Below are 6,000 nucleotides of genomic sequence, written 5' to 3' on the forward strand. Positions count from 1 at the left end.
TATTTTTGTTACCAAGTGACCAAGAGAGGCAAAAAACATTGGGAGGAAATCAGGTTATGCTCTCCGGCTGTTGCTGTTTTATTAATAACCTGATCTGACAGCAGAGGCAGGGAAAAGGTGAGGCGGGTGAGAGTGGTCAGCTCCGTGTGTCCGCACTGCCCCTGACAGCCTCTGCTTGGTGGGGAGCCACTCCATCACACAGGTAATTAAGTAGGAGGGGCCCTGCCAGCGGCCCCCGTCAACACTGCTGCTCGACCAGGGCCACATATGGCTGGAGGTGTGGGTGGAGGAGACTGAAGGTGCCCTCGCTGAAGAGTCCTTCGTTAGTTCCTAAAGTGATAAAACAAGCATCCAAGAGATATCATTGACTACACTACACCATTCCTGTGGCAATTATTTTTATTTAAAGGCTTCTTCTCCAAATAGGCTGAAAGGCTTTGTCGAAAAGGTCATTGTTAAAAGAATAATTCATATTTTTTAAATAGAGTGTTTAAAAATAAAACACTTCCCAGAAACCATTTAATGTTAGTGCCAGAGTCTCATTAAGAAGGATGGATTGTCTCTGTACTGCTGAGAAATGCTTGTGGTTGAATACCCTTGTTAAGGAAAGTAGAGACTACTTATACAATGAAACCTATTTTTCTCTCACATGCACGCACATGCAAACACACACGCACGCACGCACGCACACACAGTGATTTGTGAATAACATTATTAACACTCCTTTCTCTGTCTCCTCTGTCAGTAATCTCTGAACAAATCACTTGCTTCGGCTGGATTGTGGCCACCAGCGAACGGGCTGCTTCATAAATCTGAACCTTCAGTCACTTGCTGGGAGAGAGCGCGGAATGAAAGAGAGAGGAGATGGGAAACGGATGGCAGGTGAGAAGAAGAATGAGACTTTAGGAGGAAATTGAGTTGATCAAGCATTTATTTGCGTCAGTGCTACCTCAGATGTGCACAGCTTCCCAGGCATAGCTTAGCTCATACACCACAGAAGATGAGGGACAGTATTGCTGTGGTGGTGCTGGGAGGAGAAATTAAGTCAGTTATACATACTTTTTTGGTAAGGGATTTGTTTAGTGAGGCAGATTGAATGACAACCTTTACTTTATTTTATTAAGCTCAGATGATACAGAACTTCCTTTCCAGCTTGTGATTGTTTTTCATCACACAAATGCATAATATTTACGTGAGCACAAAGATTTAGTGGTGAAACTGATGATTTGACTGTGTTTGCCATGGTGACAGTCCTATAGTTTTGCATGCAAGCTAACCTTTTAATATCCTTAGTTTTGCCTGTATTTGATCGTAATAGTATTGGGCAAAGTCAAAAAAGTTGTTACAATTCAGCTTGACAGGGAGATCCAACAGTTACAGGAATATTCACTCAACTTGACAACCTCATTTTGGAGCAAGAGAAAAGAGTTGGATCACTAAAGTCAGTAAGATTCATCATCTAGGAACCATAGATGGCTTCCATTAAATGTAGCATGTCATCCAAAAGGCTATAGTTGTTGAAACACTTTAGTCTAGACCAAAGTGGTGGACCTACATTTCAACCCCAAATAAATACCTCCTCCGAACAGCCCTCCACCCCGACGCTCAGATCATTCACCTCCCCTGTCATCAGAGACGAAGAGAAATAGATAGAAGAAAAAAGGTAACATTAGCAAATATGGGGAAATTTAAGGAAAGCACGAAACATACGGAATTGCAACCGTTTCTTTGTGTCACAGCTACCCTGCAGGTTTCTAAAGTGTTTAGACATCCATGTGTGCCAAGCAGTGTTAATAGAACCGGGGCGACCTGGGATGATTCCCGCTGAGGTATTGACCGAGAGCTAACAGTAGGGCGTCCCGACGGTGCTGAAGAAAACAAATGAAAGATGAGAGAGTCTGAAGTGTAGCAGGAGGGGATATACTGAGAGAAAACAGGAGAGAAAAGAGAGTGAGCTAGGCCTGAACATATAGGAGGAGGAAAAACTAAGGGAAGAGAGAGATTGTGAAAACATTCTGAGTTTAGGGAATGTGCTGCTGCAAATATAGATAAGCTGTTTCTCTTTCCTATGCGTTTTGTGAAGTAGTGACACCGGAAAAAGAAAAGAGACAAGGTTTGATGACAGAGAAAATAGAAATCTGACAGGGCTGCCAAGGTCTAGTGGCTCCAGTGTGTAGCTCATCCACTGCTTATCTCAAGAGGGTCTCTCTGTGCGTTCATCCATTCACAGGAACAAGTACACAAGATACACCTTATTATTACGGACAAGGGAGGAACAAGGCCTCAGCAAACAATGCATTATGTGAGCACAACTTGAGAAATGTTTCTGGGTCCAGATTGTATTAAAACCTCTTCTTACCAATGCAGTAACGCTGCAGTAGTGACCAAATGCTGCTCTATTATAACTGTATTTGTGTATCTTAGATTTACAGTTTCTTTGTAGGTTATATGTGTGAACATTAAGACTTTCCTTAGCTGCATCTCACTTGACTTATTAATATGCTACTGCCAAATGACTCATTTTGACATCATTGTCAAAATGGCACCTTAGTTCTTTCACTTCATGCTGCCTTTCACAATGTTCCAAGCTGATGAGATGTTAGATGTTCTGTATAATGACACATTCAGGTCTGGTGTTTTACAACATCATTTGTTCAATGGCCCAGAGTAGAGAATGTTCAGTTATGGATAATGTTTTCATCATTAGATGTGCTCATTTAGGCTGCAGAGTGCAAGTGTGTGCAAGTGTGTGCATGCATACTCTCATTTACATATCTGTCAGAGCAAAAACAGGTGTGAAACTAAATAATTATTTAGATATTACGTTTTCTTGCAATTAATGGAGAAAAACTCTATTATTCCATGAAACAATGCTGCTTTCTTTTATGGGAAGATGTAAAGTATTTGGGGAGAGCTAATGAAACCGTAGATCGCTTCTGAGGACATTCTGCTCATTCACTTAAATAGACCTCAAATCGTCATCATCAAACCTAGCTTAACGGTTTCAGATTAGCATAAAATGATAGGATGGCCAACTGTCTCTAAGGCTGTGATCTGAATGAGATCAAACATTTTCTAGCCACCTCCACTCTATGCTGTAAATGAGACAAAGAGCTGAATGATGTAGTCTCTGGTGATTTATTATTACTATTACAGTAATTCATTTTCATCTAGTAAATCTCCACCATGTATCTTCAGACTCTGTATTAAATGTAGGACGTTTCCACCAGAGCGTCTGGTAGAATTGTGTTTCAGCATAGATGTCGAGATGTGACGTGTTCTGATCTAACCAAAAACAATGATTACGAATGTTTGAAAATATACAATTCTTGCTTAACTTTACATTAACCGCACCCTGGCTATGAAACATGGGCAGAGGCCAAACCACCATCTGATGTAGAGTGCAAGAGGCCAAAACATGAAGTGGTAAAAAAACAACAGCCGCAGACACTTCCTTTACAGGAATGGAGAAGTGTGGACTTGCTTCACTGCATTCGTGTGTAGGTGTTGCTGCAGATACAGTATGACGGCTAAAGGCAGCATGATGCAACTCACTATGACTACAGTTCATAATGTGCATGACACCGGGTTATCTAGTGCACTGTGTTTTCAAGCAAGGGTGAATACTTAGTAAGCTGGAAAAGGAACCCAAAGTAAAGTACTGAAATAAAATTGAGGAAAGATTTGCTATTTGATCCATACTGGTTAAAAAAGGGCGTTTTGATTACTTTAATCTATAAAGTACAGCTAGACTTGCCTCATCTGTAATTACTCTAAGCAGTGAAGCGGCCATATCTAATACAAATTGTGTGTGAACATCCACATCTACAAGAAATCCTGTGTTTTAATGACAAACTGCTTGTGTCTGACTGGATGCCCAGAAACAATGACTATGATGTACTGAATACTCGGCTGTATTGGGAAGATGCTGTCCTGTGCTAGCTCAGAGATAATGATGAATGTACTTTTCCTGACCTTGAAATGTCACTGTGTTCATTCAGTATCAATGTGTCAAAAACCTAACTTTTATTGGCTCATTCGCTAAGCTTACTTGCTTGACTGAGCTTACGGGCCATCTATGTTTGAATAACACTTAGAGAAAGAGTAGTTTTGACTTTTGACTTTGTGCTTTACGATACTAAAAAAATCAAATGGGGACAATGTTCCTGCAGTTTTAACTTTTCAGCGTCCTTATGCCGGTGGTTTCTAACCTTTTTAGCTTATGACCCTTTTAAAGTATTACAAAGTTTTATTTTCCACATTTGCTCTTCTCAGATTGTTTCCTATTGATAGATTTAGGGGACTGGACCCATTATTTTTACAAAATCAGGTTGTTTGAAGTCAAATTAAACACAAGTAAAAACTAGTAAAATTGCTAGTAAATATATGATTCAGGTTATTTTGGTAAATTGAGTCCATGGTCAAATATTTCCTTGTTCCTTTTTCCTATTTTGTTCATTAACCTTGCAACTCCTACGATTTACCTTGTAAACCCCTGGGGGGTCGGGGCTCTGACCCACTTGAATGGGAACCAGTGCCCTGGGCTAAAGCTGTGCTTTGAGCTGAATGCTAACAGGCTATTGTCAGCATGCCAAACTGCTGCTCTTGGCAATAATCTCAGAGTACAGTGGAGGTTAATGGGTATTCAGTCATAGTTATAGAGGTGTTGCCGGCACTACATAAAAAGTCAGGGTTGCAGCAAAGTGATTATGAATCATCCTCAAGGGACAAATAATGTCTGTTCCAAATTACATGTCAATCAATCAATGGTTAGCATCATAAATCAAAATGTTACATGGCATTCAAACAATGACACAGCTTGAGTGTCTGAAATGAGCGCTACAGAAAAAGAACAGTACAGAGGCACTGTTTGTGAAAGACAAGTTTGTTCATCCCACTTTCCCATAATAGGTCAGCAGGGTGGTGATATGCAGAGATTTAGGGAAGCAAAATGCAAATGTTTCTAGGCCAGACATGCATACACACTCACACACACAAACACAAACAGCTGGTAAGAGGCTTACGCTCCAGTGCCACACGACAGCTTTCCCATTAAAACCATTCCCCTCAGCTGTCGTGGGAGAGGAACAAGCCTCACAAAATCGTGACAACAACCTGAAGCCCTGAACAAACATAATAATTTCAAATGTTCAGCTTTGGTTCACCTACAACTGTTCTGTAATACCTTTTCTGCTGACAATAATGGCTCAGTTCAACCAACCTTGCATTTTGTGCTCTATTCAAAGAGGTGTGGGCTGTTGATGAAAAGAGTTGTTAAAGGACGCCTTGAGGCCCCTGATGGAGGTCAACTCGACATTACAGTTACAATGAAACCTTGGTAGAATCAGCCGTTACTTGCAAAGAATTGAAAGCAAGAAAGAGAGAGTTGATGAGGTGCACACAGGAAGAAATAAGACTTCCTGCCACAAGCTCAGGATGTTAGTGCACCTAACCTCACACTCTGCTGAAACCCACCCTGCTCTACTCGGTTCTGGATGTACAGCATGTGAAATGACAGAAGGAGGCAGTCAGCAGATTGCTCTCTATCTCTGCACCAGAGCGACCAGATCTACAGAGACGCCATGCCTTTCTATTAATCATTTTGACACTTTGTGTTGACTTGCTAAATAAAAAAGTTACAGTTCATACAGCCTATCAATAGCTGTCGTCTCTCCTTTTCCCTTTAAATGTACATCAATACGTTGCTGTCCACAAGAACTGCAAAAACAATAGATAGAGAAAACGAGACAAAACAAAGGGAGGGAGGATGGAACTGAATTAAATCAAGATGTATAAAAATGGACTCAAGGCAGCAACAATACACCCTGTCCACACCTACTTTTATGTACACACTCACATATCTGAGAGTTGAAATCAGCAGTATTTCAAGCACTGCACCCTTTCAGCTAATCACATTTTCCTATAATCTATATGGTCCTCAGTTTGGAATTGTTCTGTCTTTTGGAGGGGCTGCATAAATAAAGAGTTTGAAGTATGCAA

Source organism: Trematomus bernacchii, unplaced genomic scaffold, assembly GCF_902827165.1.
Source record: "Trematomus bernacchii unplaced genomic scaffold, fTreBer1.1, whole genome shotgun sequence".
NCBI classification, from domain to species: Eukaryota; Metazoa; Chordata; class Actinopteri; order Perciformes; family Nototheniidae; genus Trematomus; species Trematomus bernacchii.